Source organism: Schistocerca gregaria, chromosome 4 (assembly GCF_023897955.1).
Source record: "Schistocerca gregaria isolate iqSchGreg1 chromosome 4, iqSchGreg1.2, whole genome shotgun sequence".
In the NCBI taxonomy this organism is placed as follows: Eukaryota; Metazoa; Arthropoda; class Insecta; order Orthoptera; family Acrididae; genus Schistocerca; species Schistocerca gregaria.
The window spans coordinates 765,417,546-765,441,051 of record NC_064923.1 but is presented as its reverse complement, the minus strand read 5'-3'; the positions used below and the strand labels follow the sequence as shown (position 1 = coordinate 765,441,051).

The window sequence follows — 23,506 nt, the reverse complement described above, 5'->3', positions numbered from 1 at the left end:
GCATTCTCAATCAAGAGCAATCAGTATTTTTGTAGCTATTACGTTTTCGGGAAACGCAACACCATAAACTTGCTAACGTGAGTGAAAGGGATTGTGAGTGACTGTGTTAAGACTAGCACGGTCTTGTTCACCTAAGTTTCAGAATATGTTAATTGAGGATAAAATTTCCAACATTTCCTTTGTGTGAAAACTTTCTCCCGAAACGTAGATTAGTGACTTAAATCGCAGTCTGATTCACGTCGAAGTACAGTAGGTTTCTCTCGGCTTTCCTACTGATGATCTGCTGAGACAATGTTCACAGGTAGGTGCAGGTCCGTCGTAAAGGGACGGAAAGAACCGAGCCGCCGCAGTGTATGTAGAAATCTCTTGACAATGTTGACTGGAATACACTCTTCGAGATTTTGAAACCAGCTAGGATAAAGTAGAAGGAACCAAAGTTTGTATACAGCTTGCACAGAAAGCAGACTGCAGTTATAAAAAATAGAAGGAAACGAAACGGGAACGGTAGTTGAGTCGGAAATGCGACAAGGTTGTAACCTGTCCTCCGTGTTATTCAGGCTGTACATCGAGCAAGCAGTAGAGGACCCCAAAGAAAAATATTCAGATAGAATTAAAGTTCAGGGCGAAGAAATAAAAACTTTCAGGTTTGTTGATGACATTGTAATTCTGTCAGAGATAGCAAAGGACATGGAAGAAGAACTGAGTGGAATTGATAGTATCTTGAAAAGAAGTTGAAAGATTAATATCGACAGAAGTAAAACGATGGTAATAGAATGCACACAAATTACATGAGGCGATGCTGAGGGAATTAGATTAAGAAATGAGACACTACAAATAGTAGATGAGTTTTGTTATTTGGACACCCAGATGATGGCCGAAGTAGAGAGGATGTAAAATGCAGACTGGCTATAACGAAGAAAACATTTCTGGAAAAAAAGAATTTCTTAACAAGGAATATAAATTGAAGCGTTAGGAAGCCTAATCTAAAGGTACTTGTCTGGTGTGTAGCCTTCTACGGAAGTGAAATATTGACGATAAGTAGTTCAGATAACAAAGGGAATACAAGCCTCTGAAATGTGTTACTACAGAAGAACGCTGTAAATTATGTGAGTGGACTGGGGAGGAAACAAATTTACTGGAAAACGTGACTAAAAGAAGGGATCGGTTGACAGGACACATTTTGAGCCATCTATGAATTATCAACTTGCTGAGGGGCGGGGGGTGCGATTTCTGCGATTTCCACTTCTTTAAAAGTATGTAATACTGAAAGGTTGCCGACAGATTACAACTGAGTGCTGCACCTGGACTCGTTATCAGACTCTTCCCTTTCACGAACGATGTTCGTATCAGTCTGGAAAGAACGTGAAAGGTAAGGTAGAACTGAAGATATTTAGAGAGAGTATGAGATGCGGCAGGATAGCTTAGCCAATAAGAGCACTGCCCGCGAGAGGCTGGAGTTCTCAAACTACCGTAGGCCACCACAGACTGTCAGAAGTAACTGTGGGCTGCTGCAGTTTTCCTGGTAGCCCTGGTCAGTTAAGACCGTAACCGTGTTACTTGTGCGTTAGCTGTGTTGCATACCTATCGGGCGTACCTCATTCCGGTCGCTTAATTTGCGTATGCGATCAGCGTCTTCATAGATTCCCCCAAAACCGGAAGCGGTGAACCGTGAGGGTACATAATGAGCTGAGTAATCTATGGAAAATCCTGGCTGTTACATTAAAATGAACGTTATTCATTGCAAAATTTAAACTGTCAAAGTTTAATACAGGTTTTATTTGAAAATTGTTGATTTGTAACGTGAAACAGAGGAATATTGCAGCAGAAATAAAAAAGCAATACAGATTTATTATGCAGCGCTAGAAAACGCAATTTGCTTCAAAAAGGTAAAATTAAAAAGAAAACACAAAACAGAAAAGTATCAAACCGCTTTAATACATTGTGGAGCTTGTACAGAACATGTTTCTGTAATTCATAAACCACTCCCACAGTTATCAATAATAACAGAGAACTTTTGCCTCTGATCATGAAGGAGGACTTTCTACTGAGTACAAAATGACGATAATAATTATATATATTTTTTGAATGTTTGTGCATGTAAACTGCACTTGCATCAAAAGTAATTGCTCTCGTTAAATAAAAGCGCAGAAATTATGCGAGGAATTAATTTTTATTGCTTATAAAATACAATGTATATTTTGTAAGGATGTAAAATACACAATGGGCTAACACTGAGCGAGGCGCGGTTCTAATTACGTGAAAAACAATGAAACGAAAAACAAAGAGAAGTCGTCGGCTCCTGCATACATTTATTTATGTTTCTTCCCCTGCCAACGATACTAGTACCATCGCTAATCCCACCATTTGCTACGTCGTTTAAGTTCTGTACCGAAACTACCGAACCGTAGTTTTGGTAGAGCGCAGCTATTCCTGGGTTCTCTTCTTGGTCAGACACACACTTTCAATCTAGAACAGTGTCACACAACGGCTCACCCTCTACTGCGGAGTGAAACACTCATTCTGGGCGTGGACTATTGTCGAAGATTGCTGCGTGCTTATAATAATTCGGGTTCTTCGTTTCTTTTCAGCTATTAGCTGTTTCCGGGAAGGTCCATTCAACGGCAGGTGTTGTCATTATAAGCTTCACAGTACATGCGTGTAGCACTTTTGACGTTTCACGAAAGAATCTGCAACTATGTCATCTTAACGGCTGCCTAAAAAGGAAGTAATGATAATGAATCTGACGTAACTCATGTAATAGTCACTTCTTCTATATAATTACATTTCTACAGTCTTCAAGGAATCAAAACAAATTGCTAAACGATTCAGAAAAGATATCTGTATGTTGTCAAAATTGGCAATTGACCCTAGATAACGAAAAGTGTTGGGTCATCCACACGAGTGCTAAAAGGAATCCGTTTAACTTCGGTTATACGATAAATCAGTCACATCTAAAGGTAGTAAATTCAAGTAAACACCTAGGAATTACAATTATGAACAACTTAAATTGGAAAGAATATACAGAAAATGTTGTGGGGAAGGCAAACAAAAGACTGAGTTTTATTGGCAGAATACTTAAAAAAATGCAACAGATCTACTAAAGAGACTACCTACACTACCCCTGTCTGTCCTCTTTTGGAGTACTGCAGCGAGGTCTGGGGTTCTTACCAGATACGATCTATGGAGTACATCAAGAAATTCAAAGAACAGCAGAACGTTTTATATTATCGCGAAATAGGGGAGAGAGTGTCACTGACATTATACAGGATTTGGGGTAGACATCATTTTTCGTTGCGGCGAAACCTTCTCACGGAATTTCAGTCACCAACTTTCTTCTCCAAATGCGAAAATGTTTTGTTGACGCCGGCCTACATACGGAGAAACGAGCATCATAATAAAAAAAGGAAACTCGGAGCATGCAGGGAAAGATATAAGTGTTCGTTTTTTCCGCGTGCTGCTCGAGATTGAAATAATACATAGTTATTGTAAAGGTGGTTCGATGAACCCTCTGCCAGACACTTAAGAGTGATTAGCGTAGTATCCATGTAGATGCAGATATATAATCTGACTGCAATTATGAGGTTACTAGTAGCTCCAAATACTGCAACGAAATGTGCCACGTTCCGTTTCCTTTTTACTCGAGATTCGGTCTAGGAAAATTCACAGACTTATGAAACAGAGAAAACTCTAAGATAGCCCATTTAACGTAAATTACTGTTCGATGCAAAAGTGAGCAATTGAGGATTGACAACGAACTGACTTATGTGGTCGTTTTAGGGGGATTTGGAGTTTAGCATGACTTCCGAATGGCGGTGGAACTCGGTATCGTTCGCTTCTAAAAGTTATCGCAGAGGCAAAATAAGCTGTAAGCGGCGAACTGAGGATGGAAATCGGGAGAGTGCACTCCGACGCTTAATCATTTGGCTACCAAGCAACGCTCAGTTGTTGGGGATCAAAAAAATTACTTACGAATCGGAGCTTCGGTTTTGTATCCTGGCTTCTATGTACTTCTGCGTATAAAATTAACGTAATGACGTTTGAGAACACTCATCAATTGCACAATATACCGAGATCACTTCCCTATGTGCGTCCTCCAATGAGACGTTGTACACGGGAGAAACCACTGACAGGACGCCTCCGTATACACTCGACTTTCTCTGATAGTACGGTCAAGTTCTGTGTACGAAAAGTTTTCCTAATCCGCCGTGGAACGTGTACAGTGTCGAGAAATTGCCAAGTTGTTAAGAAAGGCGTGCTGGGACTACAGTTACGTAATGAATCAGTAAAACCAGACTTGTCAGTGGCAGGAAGAATAACTGCTGGAAGCGGTAGCGCTGCTGTGTGTTTGTCGCCACTCGTGTCCTCTGGCTGTACACACTGGGCACGCGGCCGTGACGTGCTCGACCCCTCACTGCAGAAGCGGGCCGTCGCTGCTGTTTGCTAGCGCACCCACCACCCACATCGGCCTTCTCGCAACACGCAGCAATACTCCCCCCCCCCCCCCCCCCGCCCCCTCCACTGTCACAGCCCGCAACCAAGACGCCCACGGCTCTCGCTTACGTAAATTGTTCCGTCTACCCGCGTCATTCCCGTAATGCCATGGTGCGGTACCGCCCTAAAGTCTGCGGTAATTGGCTAGTGACCGAGCGCTTTTTGCGTGCTTCTGCTTGCCGTGTTATTTGCATCTCAACCACTTCTAATAGCTGTGCTATTTGCGGAACATTATTCACCGCAGTGGCGAAAACGTTCCTGCCTCAAATTAGGCAAGTGCGGATGTTTAGTTATTCTCACAACGCATATCTTTGCCTCTGAATGTACATTCTCGTCCAAAGGTGAAGGCATCGTCGAGACCCAGGGAAACACATTACGTCCCGGCATTACTGTATGGGACAACGATCTGCCATTCGAAGTAGAACAACGTCAATGTGACACTAGTTAGCGTGCCTTCAATGGTTGAAAAGTTTGAAGAATTCTACAAGTTTTTTCTTCAGATCTAGCCATGTGTGTTCATGCGAAAAACGCCGAACTTCACCGTGGTTCAGACATCACCTAAAAGCGTAGGTCCCCCTATAATTGACTGGTAAATACAGTTCAAAGGTCCGAAAAAGGCAACGGCATAGCACCCGTTTTACGCCCACAGAGAGTAAAACACTGTCCTGTCCAAACTAACATTTCGGGCGATGGTATCTAATTCTAGGAGTCAAGAAAGACGAAATATGCCACGGCAGTAAGCGCGAGGTCCATCACTTGCGATAACCAATCGCCAGAATAATTATCATGCGTTTAGCTCCTGAAGATGGCCAGCGAGCACAGCAACTGCCCTTGCTAGAGGCATCGTGTCAACCCCTACGTTACACATCTCCTTCTAGACTGTGTATCGTTGGCTTGAAGAGAAATATTTAAGACCCACACGCAAGAGTGATTCCTAATATGAGAGAGCTATTTTATTCCAAAGCCATGAAGAATTCGCAGTTAGACTATTCATAAGATTTTCAAGAAAATGTGCTAAATGTGAGGCCTTTCTGTGCATACGTGGCACGATACAACGAGTTGACAAAGGCCACCTGGCACATCCTAATGTGGTGACAGACCTCCTTTTGCCTACCGTAGTGCAGTAACTCGACGTGGCATGCACTCAACAAGTCGTTGTAAGTCTTCTGCAGAAATATTGAGCCGCGTTGCCTACTGCCGTCCATAACTGCGAAAGCGTTACCGGCGCAGGATTTTGTGCACCAACTGATTTCTGGATTCTGTTCAATATCTGTTCTACGGGATTCATGTCGGGCGATATGGGTGGCCAAATAATTCGTTCAAATTGTCCAGAATGTTCATCATACCAGTCACGAACAGTTCTTGTCCGGTAACATCGTGCATTGTCATCCACGAAAATTCGACCGTTGTTCGGGAAGATGAAGTCCACAAATGGTTCCAAATGGTCAATTATCCGTTCAGTTGGACCAGAGGACTCAGTCAATTGCATGTAAAGACAATCGACACCATTGTGGAGCCACCGCCAGATTGTACAGTGCCTTGTTGACAACTTGGGTCATGGCTTCGTGGGGCTCTGCGTCGCTCTCGAACCCTATCATCACCTCCTACCAACTGAAATCGGGACTCATTTGAGCAGGCCACGGTTTCCCACTCTTCTAGGCTCCAACCGACATGGACACGAGCCCAGCAGAGGCGCTTCAGACGATGTCGTGCTGTTAGCAAAGGCACCCCCGTCGGTCGTCTGCTGCCGTAGCCTATTAACGCCACATTACGCCGCCTCTCCTAATAGATACGTTCGTCGTACGTCCCACATTGATCTCTGCGGTTATTTCACGCCGTGTTGCTTATCTGTTAGCACTGACAACACTACGCAAACGCCGCTGTTCTCGGTCGTTAAGCGAAAAGTCCTTCGGCCTCTGCGTTGTACATAGTGGGAAGTAATGTCTGAGATTTGTTATTCTCGGCACTCTCTTGACACTGTGGATCTCGCAATATCGAATTCCTTAACGGTTTCCGGAATGGAATGTCTCATTATTCTAGTTCTAACTACCATTCCTCGTTGAAAGCCTGTCAATTCCCATCGTGCGGCCATAATGATGTCGGACACCTTTTCAGATAAGTTACATGAGTGCAAATGACAGCTCCACAAATACAGTGCCCTTTTATATCCCGTGTAAGAGATACAACCGCCATCTGTGTATGCGTATATCGGTATCCCATAACTTTTGGCACGTCACTGTAGAGTACATGATTACGTCCAGTGTCGACTGTTGGACGTAATCATGTACACTATTGTACTGTTCTTGCGCCACGTACGCAGAGAAATACCTGTCCACATGTACCAGTGGCGTATTAGAATGTGAAAAGAAGGGTGAAGCTTAAGGTAAACGTTTGAAAATGACCTACGGCTCAAATTAGCCCATTGCGCATATAATAAACGGATTACAGCTCACTTCAGCATGTTTTTATTTTCATATCACGAGGTGTTTTACGCAGGGTGCAATGGGTACAATTGCAGGTATTTTTAAATGTAGTGACCTAAGATGTATAGATACCAGTGCCCGCCGCTGTGACCGAGCGGTTCTAGGCGCTTCAGTCTGGAACCGCGCTGCTGCTAAGGTCGCAGTTTCTAGTCCTGCCTCGGGCATCAATCTGTGTGATGTCTTTCGATTAGTTAAGTTTAAGCAGTTCTAAGTCTAGGGGACTGATGACGTCAGATGTTAAGTCCCATAGTGCTCAGAGCCATTTGAACCATTACACACATCAGTGTGGTGGTTGTTTATTTTCTCTGTGTCGAACAGTCTCCACGCAAACAAAAAAAAAAAAAATGGTTCAAATGGGTCTGAGCACTACGGGACTTAACTTCTGAGGTCATCAGTCCCCTAGAACTTACAACTATTTCAACCTAACTAACGTACGGACACCACACACATCCATGCCCGAGGCAGGATTCGAACCTGCGACCACAGCGGTCTTGTGATTTCAGACTGTAGCGCCTACAACCGCTCGGCCACTCAGGCCGGCCCCCACAAACAAATCACAAAGTTTGCCAATTGATGTTTTTTGCATGGCCGTAACTGCACCACTAAGTGGACTACGCCTGTCAGTATAGACTAACCGTTTTGCGACCACGAGCTCACACTTCAACAGCTGACCTGCTGCCCAGGGGAAAACAAGTATTAATCGCTTGCTCTTGTCCTGCGTGCTAGGAAGTACTAACCAAACTAAAAACATACCACTCCTAATAGCAATAATTATTGGTCTACAAATGGTGTAACTACTGGTGTAACGTTGGTCAATACACTGTCCTCTGTCACCAATAGGAATATCTGCATTTGCGTTCTGTATAGCGGCAGGCTGTTTGTATTCAGTGTCGAAACATTCACTTTCTAGCGCTATCGGAGCGAAACGTCCTTCACTGTGTCCGTCACCCTATTAGCGCTCCTGCGCAGTGGAGACGGGCGCGCTTTAAACCGGCTCGCAGCTGGCCCGGAAGCGGCGGCGCTGCAGCGTGGCGGGGCTGGCCTGCGGCCGCGCTTTTGGCGGCCCGGCACGGCTGCAGGCGGGCCAGCAAGCTGCGGCGCACGTGTTGGCGCGGCCGCTCACCCCGGCCCACGTAAACACTGAAACAGTGGGCGCCGTGGCAGAGGCAGAGAGGCGCAGGCGCGCCGGGCCGCCGCCGCTGCGTGTGCGTGGCGGAAGCCGCGGGCACGCATGCGCACGTCCAAAACCGCCGGCGCGCCGCCGCAAAAAAGCCCGGCCGACGCTAAAGAAAGCGGCCGCTTCTTCGCGTAAGCACTGGTGGGGACACACGTTCAGCATATGCCGAGTATCCAGGAGGCGGCAGGCTGGTTGCCTACTCATCTTGATGACGGTACTGCTCTCCACCCCGAACTGCACGGCGCCTATACAGCGCGGTTCCGTTGCCCCTACCGATGTCGTTTTATGCAGGCCCGCATGGCAGAACAATGTCATTGGCCGGTTCGCTCTGGAAATGTGAGGTGCATTGACAAAACGTCACTGTGCGGCTGCTCCCGGCGGAGGTTCGAGTCCTCCCTCGGGCATAGCTGTAGTAGTGTGTAAGCTTAGGGACTGATGACCTTAGCAGTTATGTCCCATAAGATTTCACACACACATTTGAACGTTTTTGACAAAACGTCGCAGAATAATTGGTAGAGTTTGCGAAGACATTTAGGCCTACTGTACAAATTTTGTTTATGAAAATACTTTAGCACATTAACGCGGAGAGTCACATATTAATCTTTTCATTGGGCTATAAACCGGAAAGTTGTTACTACCACGCCGGCCAGAGTGGCCGAGCGGTTCCGGGCGCTACAGTCTGGAACCGCGCGACCTCTATGGTCGCAGGTTCGAATCCTGCCTTGGGCATGGATGTGTGTGATGTCCTTAGGTTAATTAGGTTTAAGTAGTTCTAAGTTCTAGGGGACTGATGACCTCAAAAGTTAAATCCAATAGTGCTCTAAGTCCCATAGTGCTCAAAACCATTCGGCTAATGGTTCAAATGGCTCTGAGCACTATGAGACTTAACAGCTGAGGTCATCAGTCCCCTAGAACTTAGAACTACTTAAACCTAACTAACCTACAGACATCACACACATCCATGTCCGAGGCAGGATTCGAAACTGCGACCGTAGCGGTCGCGCGGTTGCAGACTGTAGCGCCTAGAGCCGCTCGACCACCACGGCCGGCTACCATCAGTCACTTAAAGTTCTGAGACGGAACTTACTGCGTGACAATTATTGAACTGTATGATAGAAAAGTAAATTAGTTACAAAATACGGCGTGCACACACTTTATTCAACGTGTAAACGTCATTACAGATATTCGGACTTTGGTTATTACATGCTTGATATGCCTGAAATCATTGGCGATAATGTGCGGCAGACGAACAGCGAAATTCTGCATGACCCACGATGCTGTCGATGATCTCCTGAATTGCTGTTTTCAGCTTAGAAATGGTTTTGGAGTTATTGCTGTACATCTTTTCTGTAATAAGCCCCACAAAAAGAAGTCGCATGTGGTCAGATCCGGAATATATCGTGGCCAATCGAATCCCACGCCAGGGGTCTCTCGGTACCTCTAGAGCCAGAATGAGGTCCCAAAAGCGCTCCTCCAGGACATCTAACACGCTCCTGCTTCGTTAGGGTGGAGTTCCGTCTTGCATGAACCACATCTTTTCGAATTCAGGCTCACTTTGGATAATGGGGAAAAAATCTTCATACAAAACCTGCACGTACCGTTCGGTAGTCACGGTGCCGCGAAAGGAATATTGGACCAATAATTCCTTGACTGGACACTGCACACCACACAGTCACCCGTTGATGATGAAGAGACTTCTCGATCGCGAAATTCGCATTCTCAGTCCCCCAAATGCGCCAATTTTGCTTATTGGCGAACCCATCCGAATGAAAGTGGGCTTCATTGCTTCACCAAACCATATTCAGATTGCTAATTCCCATCATGCCTCGCAGCCAACCATGCAGTTTGAACATCCTAGAGCAAACCGTTCGGAAGTGACCGATTTTATTTCATATCGTTCAATAATTGTCACCTTGTATATCAGTTCCGTGGCTGTTTCCTGTCAGGATACCCTTCCTGATACAGATGTAGTGCGGGTTGCATACAACGACAACTCTAACGGCAACCCAATCACCCCGTAGAATATTGGTGTTTAAAGGAAATAACAATAATAATAATAATTATGACAATAATAACAATAATGATAGTAGCAGATATAACAAGAATTTGTAAGTTTGCAAGATAGATGTTTTCTGAAACAGCTAGTTCTGGGGAAGGGAAATTTAAGGAGAGTACACCAGCCAAGAACACCGGGAAAAGAAGACGATGCGTACCGGGAGGATGGTAATGCTTGCTGGCGCTTTAGTACATACGTCAATAACTGTCTTATCAAGCTGAGACATTCAGGAGGTTATTCGAAACCCAGGTTGCTGCTACCGAGAAGAACTTCGAGAAAGTGGCTGAACATTGGAGTGAGACTGGAATGATTTTGCTCCAACGGGAACAGGTGATCTCTCATGTTGTTCAGACAAGAGCGTTAAGGTCGAGGAGAGGTATGAGAGACAGGGTACTTTGATAAGACAGTACAGAAGAGAGAGGGTATGGAAAGCTCTGCGCTTGTCTGCACGCAGGCAGGTTAGCTGTGCATTTGGTTGTGAAATACGAAAACAACAGATATAGCGAACACAGGTGTCTATAACCATTTCAAGGCACCATGAGCTTTCCTGAGAAAGACCTAGCAAGAAACATCTATGTAATCAATGTTTGGGAGTATAAGTGTTTGCACAAGTTCCTTTTTCATGTCAAGGAGGAATATGTTTTTATATTTTTGTAGAACGAAAAGTGGTTCGAATGGCTCTGAGCACTGTGGGACTTAACTTCTGAGGTCATCAGTCCTCTAGAACTTAGAACTACTTAAATCCAACTAACCTAAGGACATCACACACATCCATGCCCGAGGCAGGATTCGAACCTGCGACCTTTGTAGAACGTGAAGAGATGCTGAATCCTCCTTGCAATTTGCAGTTACTTGCCTAGTCCACTTTAGGTTTTCATCTATTATTACTCCTAGACTCTTTACTGAATTTGATATTTGTCCCATTTTGGGCTAATGAGCGTACAATGACCAACCAGTACCGTGTGGTTTTTGGATACGTTGAGCCTGCGCCCATTTTCGTAGCGCACACAGGTCGATACTGAGATTATCGATGGCTGTCTTCAGGTTTATTGGTTTTGCAATTCATCAGGAAACATGTGGTTTTTGCAGTAGGACAAAACTGATGACACATCATTTAAATACAATGAAAAGACTGTGGGACCTAATACCGAACCCTGAGGAACGCCCGATTCTGCGTGGATCCATAGTGACTTTCTGGTGCCGGAGATGCCGGATTGCTGACGAGACGTCAAGACATGAGCAAAAACATCGCACTGAACAGTTGGCGAGAAATTTAGGCTGGTAAGTTTGGCATATAAAATCGACAGTCTCACAGGCTTTTCTGAAGTCCAAGAAGCACACGATAGTTGCCTGTTGGGGAGCTCCAGGTCATATCATTAAGGCAGATATCGTGCTCCGCTGTTTGGGGACTATATATTCTGAGAACGTAACTGATGACCTCGTCACAGTGTACACCGGTGGCGGCGTGGTGGCACTTGTCAGCAGACCGCACCCCGCCCGGCAGCAGCTGCGCCGCTCCTGCAGGTATTAGCAGCTGGCCGGGCAGTGTTAAGTGAGACTCCGGAGCGCGGGAGACGGCGCCTCCGGGAGCTGGGTGCTGGGTGCCGGGCAGCGGCGCCAGACCCTGCTGGCCATAAATCGTTGTGGAAGGCCGCAGCCGCACCACTCAGCGGTTATCGCGGCGCGGCGGCCAGCGCGGGCGATGACTTCATCAGACACGAGCGCCGCGCCGGGCCGGGTGGCCGCTGCCGCTGCTGCTGCTCCCTGGGGGCGGACCACCCCGCAGCCCAAATCACGCGGCCGCGGCTCTGGGCCTCCTCTGTCAGTACACGGCTTCGCTCATCTCTCCCAGCTATGTACACCTTCCCTAGCCTGGGCCTCTGTGACGAGCCTCTACGCGTAGAGAGTATGTCCGAGCCAGACAACGAGACTATATAGGGTGTTACAAAAAGGTACGGCCAAACTTTCAGGAAAAATCCCTCACACACAAAGAAAGAAAATATGTTATGTGGACATGTGTCCGGAAACGCATACTTTCCATCTTAGAGCTCATTTTATTACTTCTCTTCAAATCGCATTAATCGTGGAATGGAAACACACAGCAACAGAACGTACCAGCGTGACTTCAAACACTTTGTTACAGGAAATGTTCAAAATGTTCTCCGTTAGCGAGGATACATGCATCCACCCTCTGTCGCATGGAATCCCTGATGCGCTGATGCAGCCCTGGACAATGGCGTATTGTATCACAGCCGTCCACAATACAAGCCCGAAGAATCTCAACATTTGGTACCGGCGTTGCGGAAACAAGAGCTTTCTAATGCCTCCATAAATGAAACTCATGAGGGTTGAGGTCAGGGCAGCGTGGAGGCCATGGAATTGGTCCGTCTCTACCAATGCATCGGTCACCGAATCTGTTATCGAGAAGCGCACGAACACTTCGACTGAAATGTGCAGGAGCTCCATCGTGCATGAACCACATGTTGCGTCGTACTTGTAAAGGCACATGTTCTATCAGCACAGGTAGAGTATCCCGTATGAAATCATGATTACTTGCTCCATTGAGCGTAGGTGGAAGAACATGGGGCCCAATCAAGACATGAACCATTCGCAGAAGTGTACCCGTGGAGACCCATCAGCTGCTGATAGTGCCTGCACACGCTGTACATGGTACGGAAACAACTGGTTCTCCCGTAGCACTCTCCATACAGTGACGTGGTCAACTTTACCTTGTACAGCAGCAACTTCTCTGAGGCTGACATTAGGGTTATCGTCAACTGCACGAAGAATTGCCTCGACCATTGCAGGTGTCCTCGTCGTTTTAGGTCTTCCCCAGTCGCGAGTCATAGGCTGGAATGTTCCGTGCTCCCTAAGACGCCGATCAACTGCTTCGAACGTCTTCCTGTCGCGACACCTTCGTTCTGGAAATCTGTCTCGATACAAACGTACCGCGCCACGGCTATTGCCCCGTGCTAATCCATAAATCAAATGGGCATCTGCAAACTCCGCATTTGCAAACATTGCACTGACTGCAAAACCACGTTCGTGATGAACACTAACCTGTTGATTCTACGTACTGATGTGCTTGATGGTAGTACTGTAGAGCAATGAGTCGCATCTCACCACAAGCACCGAAGTCAACATTACCTTCTTTCAATTGGGCCAACTGGCGGTAAATCGAGGAAGTACAGTACATACTGACGAAACTAAAATGAGCTCTAACATGGAAATTAAGCGTTTCCGGACACATGTCCACATAACATCTTATCTTTATTTGTGTGTGAGGAATGTTTTCTGAAAGTTTGGCCGTACCTTTTTGTAACACCGTGTATGCACAGACACAGCACTGATTCCGACATGGAATCTGGTGATGACACTGATCCCGACACGACCGTAAATGAAAATGAAGAAAAACCCTAGGCCAGCCGGAGTGGCCGAGCGGTTCTAGGCGCTACAATATGGAACTGCGCGACCGCTGCGGTTGCAGATTCGAATCCTGCCTCGGGCACGGATGTGTGTGATGTCCTTAGGTTAGTTAGGTTTAAGTAGTTCTAAGTTCTAGGGGACTGATGACCTCAGAAGTTAAGTCCCATAGTGCTCAGATCCATTCGAACCATTTGAAATATCCTAAGTAAACAACACTACAACCTTAAAAAATTTAGAGGTATTTAGAGGTTGAGGTTTAGTTGCTAGGAAACCTAGAATATTGACTGCATGGTGAAACTCTCATTCTGGAAGTATCCCCCAGGCTGTGGCTAAGCCATGTCCCCGCAATATCCTTTCTTTCAGGAGTGCTAGTTCTTCAAGGTTCGCAGGAGAGATTCTGTAAAGTTTGGAAGGTAGGAGTCGAGACACTGGCAGAAGCAAAGCTGTGAGGACGGGGCGTGAGTCGTGCTTGGGTAGCCCAGTTGATGGCGGCGCGGTAGCTCAGTGTGTTCAGTCAGAGGGCTGCGTGCTCTCTGCAATAAAGAAACACTGAGTCAAGGAATCAACGATCAACTTGAACGGATGTCTTGTGACCACAGGCAACGAACTGTATCGGAAAAAAAGAAGTTGGTGAGCACTTGCCCGCTAAAGTCAAAGGACCCGAGTTCGAGTCTCGGTCCGGCACACAGTTTTAATCTGCCAGGGAGTTTGAAACCTAGAATAGATGTTAGATTAGATGAAGAGCATTGGTTGGAGGTCGGTGGCATGATGTACAATTCCAAGACACTCATCGTTATACACACGTGGTGAAGGGCCATTCTTCCGCTACCATCTTCTGTTGTTATTCTTCCTAAAAATATGACTATCGTTTATAATTGTATTTTTCCAAAATTTTATTAATTTCATAAATGTTTATTATCTTTTATCTATCAATCTTAAATTCAAGAGTCTTGTTTATTTTAGAAAAAATTTCCGAATTCATAATACTGTATGTCTTTTGTTGTGTCCTGCCTACTTGTCAGATATGAGATGCCTAGGAAACCTAACTTTCTTGGATCGCTAGACAACAGTTCAACCACATCGCATTAATGAATTTTACTACAGAAAATAAATGACAATAGTTAACTTTGAGAAATACATAGATGTGTCGCAGGCAAAGGGTGGCATGCAATACAATCAATGTCCATCAGCTTAACGATTCCAGTACAAGTGAAGTAATACAGTGGATGCTTCTATCCATTCTCGCTGGTCTTGACGTTTCTGTAGAACTCGGCAGAGATCAGTCGGCGCGGCGCTTATGTCCTCTGCGCGCAGAGGTCGTCGCCGTCGTGTTTTCGTTCTGGACAGGGGTCGGTCAGCGTGCAACTGACTGACGTCTGCTTCACGGCTCTAACGTTTCCGACTGGCGTTGCGGCGCTAGACTTTACGCTGTAATAGTTATAATATGTCATAACCGCTTCTCTGTCTTAATAAATTTCTATCTTCCACTCATAAAACGCTAATTTTAAGATTTTCGTTTCTTACTTACTTTTAAGTTTGTAAGTTATTAAAGCTGCAGTATTATTAATCGTTATTAAAAATCTGAAACAACAAATAAGTATCATATTCTGTCATGTAAAGTTTCGTATTGTGAATGTACGACCTGTCTTAGTAATATGGTGGCAGGTCATTTGTAAATGGCAGAAAATAAATAAGTAAATATAAATCCTCCTAACACTGCTCGCAGGCCAACAGTTAGATTGTTACTCTCTAAATTTCTGGGAGAGATTCGACATCGTAACACACTGACGGCTGATAATCAACATACGATCATTCGAAGTTTCTTTCTCGTTCGATGAATCTGTATTTGGTAGAGTAGACTCTATTGCTAAGATAGGTCTTGCCGCAAAGAACCGCTAACATGACATCTCGTGTTCTCAGTATACATGAACGATTTATGAGACACGAAAAGCATCGTCAGTTGCTGGAGGAATGGTTGTCTCTATAGTAATGCATCGTAAAGTAGTTGATTTAATGGGCACTGAGAACGACATAGGCAATGTTTGCTGAATGGAACATATCTTTGAACGTTGATGGAAGTATGAGGGCGTAAGGTCCCTGGATATCGACGTCATTTGCGAAGGACTGAGGGTCGGACAAGACAACGATGAAGGAGGTTCACGGTTATATTGTTGGAGGAACCATCCTGGCGATCACAGGTTGTGTTTGAATGCAACTGTCCAATTATGGACTCAGTGCCCTTCACATTTTTTTTCTTGCATTAGGAACAGTAATATGCATAACTGCGTTTTCGCACAATTGTAGCGCAGGGCCTTTAAGCTGAAATATTAAGTAGACAAACATTTAGAGATCTATTCGAAATATGCGTGGGAGGATAGGGAGTGCGAGCGCCGGTTTCTTTGAGTCATCAGTCTTGTGACTGGTTCGAAGGGACCTGCCACGAATTCGTTTCCTGCACCAGCCTCTACATCTCAGACAATCACTTGCGCCCAAAGTCCTAAATCATTTGCTGGATGTATTCCAATCTACGTTTTCCCGACCAGTTTATATCCGCTACTGTTTCCTGAAGCACCATGGAGGTTACTCCCTGGTACCTTAATCCATGTTCTATCATCCCGTCCCTTCTTCTTTTCAGTTTTTTTTCCCCATAGCTTCTTTTCTTCGACGGTTCTACGGAGAAGCTCCTCATTCCGTAGGGTCTAATTGCTACCAAGAACTTAAACCCCGCGAAACTCATAACGCAGGCTTGCCAACCGACTACTACCTCTACTCTCCCAAAGAGGACATTGTACGGCAGTTTTGACTTAGCCGACTGTCAACGTCGGCTTTCGAAACTGGAACAGTTTCTTCTCCTCCTACTGATTCCTCACGTATCCTTACGAGATCAGCAGCGGCATAACAAGCGGATGCGCAGTAACGAATTTGTGAGGCTCGGAAATACGTCGGTGAGCTGCTCGTTACTGGCCTCCCATCTGTAAGTGTCTCTTGAGCTAAGGTACAGCAAATCGCTGAAACAGAAGACTGGAGGCCCGGAATGCGGCATTCGTTTCAGCCAGGGCGCGGTCCGCCGCCCCGGCAGATAACGCTGAGCTATCGGCGCGCCTCAGGACATCGTGCTGCGTGCCACAGGTAAACAAATCGCTCTGCCAGCTAGGGTAGTGATGGCGGCGGCGAGGGTTTCGCATCAGCGGCGGAGATCGGGCCCGGGCCATCCGTCACTGGCCGCTAATTGACAAACACGGCGCTAACCGCCCCTAATGGCGCCGTCTACGTCTGCGTCTCCGCCCGCGCGTCACTATCGACTCACGGAGATCTCCTCGGGACGTGCCCTCGTGACTCCCTCCGAACAATACACGCTTTGTAGTCCGGCGCAGCTGCGGCCCTGTCTCTCCACAAGGAGGCTCCATCTTACACGCCTCGTCGTGCTTTAAGGTACCACTGCAGATTACTAGGCGACTGTGCATAGCTAAAGACTTGATGAAGCTGTAATTTTACCATCGCCGAATATAAACATATAATCTTAGCGCCATCTCAGAGTGTAAACTGCCATATCATTGCATGGCGATCTAACGGGAAGCTTGTATCAATTTGTCGTGAAACATGACTCATAAATAACAGCTGGTGCGCCGACGTGGCCGAGTGGTTTAAGCGCTGCGGTCTGGAACCGCGCGAGCGCTACGGTCGCGTGTTCGAATCCTGCCTCGGGCATGGATGTGTGTGATGTATTTAAGTTATTTAGGTTGAAGTAGTTCTAAGTTATAGGGTTCTGATGACCTCAGGTCTGAAGTCCCATAGTGCTCAGAGCCATTTGAACCATTTTTTGAACAGGTGGTGCACAAAGAGACGGTCACCTCGATTAAATATCTAGCTGTAACGTTGCAGTGCGACGTAGAATGGAACGAGCACGTAAGCACGGTGGCAGGTAAGGCTAATGATCGACTCTGTTTTGTTCGGAGAATTTTAGGCAAGTGTAGCTCAACTACAAACAACACTAGTGCGAGCGATTCTTGAGTACTGCACCAGTGCCTGGGTTCCCCACCAGGTCGGACTACAGGCAGAGATGGAAACTATTCGGAGTCGTGAAGCTAGGTTTGTTACCAGTAGACTCGATCAACATGCAAGTATTACGGAGACTCTTCGTGATCTCATCTGGGAATCTCAGGAGGGAAGATGACGTTCTTTTCGCGAAATGTTATTGAGAACATTTAGAGAACCGGGATTTTCAGCAGACTCCAGAACGAAGCTCCTGCCACAAGCGTACACTTGGCATAAGGACCACAAAGACAATATAAGAGAAATCAGGCATTGTACGTATGCATAGAGACAGCCGTCTTCCCTTTATTTTCGAGTGGAACAGAAAAGGAAATGACTAATTCTGCCAGAAGGTAGCCTTCACCATGCACGATACGGTGGGTTGCGGACTGTGTACGTTGATTTAGATTAGTATTTGTTAGGCATTGAGTCCCTAGTACCGAAGAATTTTCTAAGAGAGGATGCACCTATCTCGTCGTACTCCTGTTAGTACAAAGTAGTCGGAGAACAAAAGACTGAGGCAGTAGCTAAACTACAAGGTATGGAACGTTACCGGATGATAATTTTGCACTCTGGGGAGATTACAGCTGGTTCAGTATTCGTAATATGTTGAAATTCTCGATAACATTCAATATTTTCACTAGCTTCGCGAAATTTAGTTATTCGCTGTTCTGGGTGTTTAGGTGCGAGCGCAGCCAACACGGGATGACAGTTCGTTGCTGTGTTAAATTGTCGGTTGGTTGATTGATTTTTGGAGGGGGGGGGGGGACCGAACAGAGAGATCATCGGTCCCACCTGATTAGGGAAGGATGGGGAAGGGAGTCGGCCGTGACCTTTCAAAGGAACCATCCCGGCATTTGCCTGAAGCGATTCAGAGAAATGACGGGAAACCTAAATCAGGATGGCCGGACGCGGGTTTGAACCGTCGTCCTATCGAATGCGGGTCCAGTGTGCTGACCACTGCGACACCACGTTGGGTGAAGTGTTAAATGCTGACTCGCTCGTTTGAAAGAGATACATCCTCTTCGTTTTTGAACGTATCTCTTGTCCAGTGTTCTCGTCATTAAACACGTGGGTATAATCAGTTCTGTATATACGACTTAGCTTTTGCTTGCATGAACCTCACAGATCCGATAGATAGTAAAATGATCATTTGGGTAAAGGAATTACTAATAGTGATAAAAACGCTAGATTTCGACGTTCGGAGGATAGCTATATTGTTTGAGATAACGTAATCAAGGCTATGACGCCACAGCAGCGGGAACCACCAATGTTGTAGCGCCGTCACAAATCCTTGACTCCTGGCCTGCACTATGAGGACGGGGTCACATCCTCGGAAAACTTTTCTTGAGTCTAAAAACATGTACGGAAAGAATACAATAAGAAACTACGATACATCATGTTAGACAGCAAAGTCACAGATTATCCAATCAGAATGTGTATGTATGAGGAAAAAAAAAAAAAAAACCTCAGTATGAGACATCAGAGTCTGCTTTATTTCGATTTCATGAGAGATGATCGCAAATCAGTTGGTGATGAATCAGCGACATACAGGTAAACAATCGAAGACGTACAGCCGATACTGCGGGACCATTACCTATCCCAGTTCACTCTCTCGATCTTTTAATACAATTTGAGGGATTGTTACTTTTGATACCCGTAGTTAGTACTGTTTTCAGCAATTAAGGAGGACAGTTGTGACTGTTCAGGAGACATAATTCCAACCCTAATAAGCTTTACTTCGCACTCATTGCTTTACAATACTATTTTCACTTTGGTTAGTGTCCGCCTCTGGTAGCTGAGTAGTCAGCGCGACGGAATGTCACACCTAACACCTAACGGCTGGGTCGGAGATTTTCTCCGCTCAGGGACTGGGTGTTGTGTCGTCCTTATCATCATAATTTCATCCCCAGCCACACGCAAGTCGCCGAAGTGGCGTCAACTCCAAAGACTTGCACCAGGCGAACGGTCTACCAGATGGGAGGCCCTGGCCACACGGCATTTCCAGTTTACTTTGGTTAACGCCTCCCCATAAAAATTACTAACGTTTAGACGAAAACTTGAATGGGACAGTTACCGTTTTTCATGTTGCAGGTACTTGATTCGTTTAAACTCAAGGTCAGATTCCTGAATTGCTTCCTATTACTATACTTTTCCCTGCATTTTTTACTCAGTATCCTTTTCCGTATCTCATTTGCACTTCTTACCTAGCGCAGAAATTACTTCACTTCCGACCCTGACTACTACTGAATGTAAGTGCTGCACTCCGTACCCTGCTCCGCTCCACTCAAGCGCCCGCCACTGGCCGACTCGGCTCACACTTGCCCACGGCACGCGCGCAGACCGCGTCACAACGCTGGCCCTTCCATAGACGCGGCCCGCCTGCAACAGTGCTACGTCTTAGGCGACTTTGCTCTCACGTTGTTTGTTTTCTTTCGTTGGCCACGGCAGTGGCAGATACCAGAGCTGCGGAGAGCAGGAGGAGGGCCGTGACTCTGCTCAGAGTGGACGCAGCACTAAAGTGTTCCCTCCTGACGTCTGAAAAGGCCGGCCGGGCATTCGGTGCGGCGGAATGCGAGCGCAGCGGCGGCGCGGGCGTGTCCACCTGAGCTGGACAGCCGGACAGGCGTCTGTTGCCCCGCTGCAGGAACGCCGCGGCCGTCCTTGGCTCATCGCACAGCTGCCGCTGCCGCTGCCGCAGACAGGGCGTGTCCGCCCGCGCCCCCTCTTCCTTTGTCTACCGCCACCTGCGATTAGCTGCATTGGCGGGAAGGCCGCGGCAACCGCCGGCTGCGCGAAGGAGTCGCTGATCGATGACTCGCGGTCCATAATCCTGTGTAATACGCGCTGTCCGGTCGTATTAATGTCACCACATGTCAACACTCTGGGTGTGTACCTTTTGTAGCGCGGACCGCTGCGAGACGGGGAAGAAGAGAGTCAGTGAGGATCTGCAAGGTACCGACGGGGATGTCGAGCCATACCCACCCCAGTGCCGGCGCGCCCTGCGCCAGATTTCTTCTCGGTTTCCTACAGCTATCGTCATCTGGACTGGATGGTCAGTTACCTAATCTAAAACACCCTTTTGTGTACCCCACAGCCTTCCGGGGTGGCCGAGCAGTTCTAGGCGCTACAGTCTGGAACGGCGTGACCGGTACAGTCGCAGGTTCGAATCCTGCCTCGGGCATGGGTGTGTGTGATGTCCTTAGGTTGGTTAAGTAGTTCTACGTTCTAGAGGACTGATGACCTCAGAAGTTAAGTCCCATAGTGCTCAGAGCCATTTGAACCATTTTTTGCACCCCACACACTGTCAGCCTCTGATGTGTAGTGCACACCTGACCCATTTAGGGGGACCCTACAGTTTTCAACCCTATGGCTCAAGTCCAGGAAGTCGCAGCCTAGTTTGTCACAGAACCTTCTAAGTCTCTGGTTCAGTCCTTCCACTCGACTCAGAATCAACTGGCCACGATCAGTCCAGGGGACAACAGTGCGAATTGAGAGCTTCGTTGAAACTCCTTGCGCAAGGCTGGTCTTCTCAACCTTCCCTGCCAGTCGCAGGAACGAGCCAAGTAGGGCCACGAGTCCCGGCCGAAAGCCATCATTTGTTCCAGAGCGAGCCACAATATTCAGTTCGCTGGACCCAGTTTCCTCAATGGGTGCCGGATTAGCCTGTTCAACATGTTTAATGAGGCCCCCAGGTACGCAGACTGAACGCGCCCGATGTCCTTTCCTGTCCCTTGCTGCCCTTTCCCTATGGGGTACCATCATGCGCCGTACGTTGGAACTGCCGAAGATAATAGACCTCTACGATTTCGTGTTTGCCTGCTCTTCGCACCGACAAAGATTTTCCCACACCAGGTTTCACTGTTTAGAGGCACAAAACGCGTGGGTGTTTTCAGCTCGTTACTAAATGGAAATAAGTAGGAGGCCGAGTTGATAGGAGTTGAAGGAGTCCAGGTTGCAATAATATGCGGTACGGCGCACTGTTAAAGAGAAGGATTATTATTCGAGAAAGAGATAGTCAAATGAAATTACTTATCTTCAGTAGTTTGTAGCACTGCAGCTGCGACTATGAACTGACAATCTCGTAACATGGAACACCATGAACTAACACAACATATTCTCAGGGACTAAGTCTGATGGGCCCTCCTCAGAGAATCAATGCAAACAGTAAAGAACAGGCTGAGGGCCGATTATGAAAGTGCATCTGCCTAGGTTGAAATCTAGCTAAGAAGTGAACGAGGCACTCTCCAGTTCCGTCGAGCTACACAGACCGCTGGAGTGCGCTGTGCTCGGCAGGCGACGGGCTGCCAACCTTGTGTTGGCGCGGCGTTGTAGTAGTATCTGTGTTACATAACGGTAACAGTGATGCTAAGGTGTGTGGAGAAGTTTACTGTTGAACAGTTGGCCGATATGCTCCTCGTCTGTAGGTTCAGTCCATTGAGTGCAAGAGCAGCAGAGTGACGCTGCGTTCAGTTGTTCCCTCAGAGGCGGCGATCACGTGACAGTAAAGCGTCTCGTCAGATCTCCGTGTTGTGCCTTGGTGTTTTAGTTGTTGCATATTCTTCACTGCTGTGAAGGCATTTTCACAGAAACACATTCGAAATCACAGGTTTATCTAAGCGTGAGATAAGCCACTGCAAACTTGAAATGCTGGTACGTTAGTGAGCGGTGTAGCCACCAGAATGTTGAATGCGAACATGCAGATGTACATCAATTAAGTTGTACAAGTGTTGGATGCCAGTTTGTGGGATGAAGTGTCATGCGTGTTGCAGTTGGTCGGTCAATACACAGACGGTTACTGTTGGTTGTAGTTGGTGCTGAAGTTGTCGTCCGATGGTGTCCCATGCGTGTCTGATTGTGGACAGGTCTGGTGATCGAGCAGGACAAGGCAACATGTCGACAGTGTGTAGGGAATGTTGGATTACAGCAGGGATATGTCGGTGAGCGTTATCCTGTTGAAAAAGCCCCCCTGAAATGCTGTTCGTGAATGATGACACAACAGGTCGAATGACGTAGAAACTGGCCGTCAGACCACGTGGGGTAGCCACAAGAGTGCTCGTGCTGTTATACGAAATCCCACCCGTGACCATAACTCCAGGAGCAGGTCCTTCGTGGCTAGCGTGCGGACAGGTGGGTCCCAGGCCTTCCATTGACCTCCTTGTAGCCGGCCGGTGTGGCCGAGCGGTTCTAGGCGCTTCAGTCTGGAACCGCGCGACCGCTACGGTCGCAGGTTTGACTCCTGCCTCGGACATGGATGAGTGTGATGTCCTTAGGTTAGTTAGGTTTAAGCAGTTCTAAGTTTAGGGGACTGACGACCTCCGATGTTAAGTCCCATAGTGCTCAGAGCCATTTGAACCATTTTTTTGACCTCCTTGTAGCCAACATAGGACCATCACTGACACCAAAATCTACTCTCGTCAGAGAATACCACAGACATCCACCCTGTCCTCCAATGAGCTATCGCTTGACACCACTGAAGTCACAAATAGCTGTACTTTGGGGTCGGTGGAATGCACGCTACTGTGCGTCTGGCTCGGAGTTATCCTTGAAGTAACCTATTTGTAACAGTTCGCTGTGTCACGGTAGTGCCAAATGCTGCTGCAGATGCAGTGCGACGCCGAACACGACTGTCTTCCCTATCGGTAGTGCGACGTGGCCGTCCGGGGCCCGGTCTTCTTGCCACCGCATCCGCCGTTCATGTACAGTGCTTACATTCCTGCCAAGTCTTTCTGCAGTATCATAGAAGCAACATCCACTTCTCTCAGTTCTATTACACGACCTCGTTCAAACTCAGCTAGGTGCTGATAACGGTGTCTTTGTCACCTTTAAAGGCGTTCTTGA

At 46.9% G+C, this 23,506-nt stretch overlaps 1 protein-coding gene and 1 non-coding gene across 4 annotated transcripts in view; both read right to left on the bottom strand.

Moving 5' to 3' along the window:
• The window catches only part of LOC126365929 (fibroblast growth factor receptor 3-like), a 380,938-nt gene that overhangs the window by 96,732 nt on the left and 260,700 nt on the right, over window positions 1-23,506 (bottom strand). The gene's annotated exons all lie outside the window — the stretch shown is intronic.
• Window positions 7,428-7,511, bottom strand: Trnaf-gaa (transfer RNA phenylalanine (anticodon GAA)). Its single transcript is given in 2 exon segments — window positions 7,428-7,462; window positions 7,472-7,511. It is a non-coding gene; the product is annotated as a tRNA-Phe (tRNA).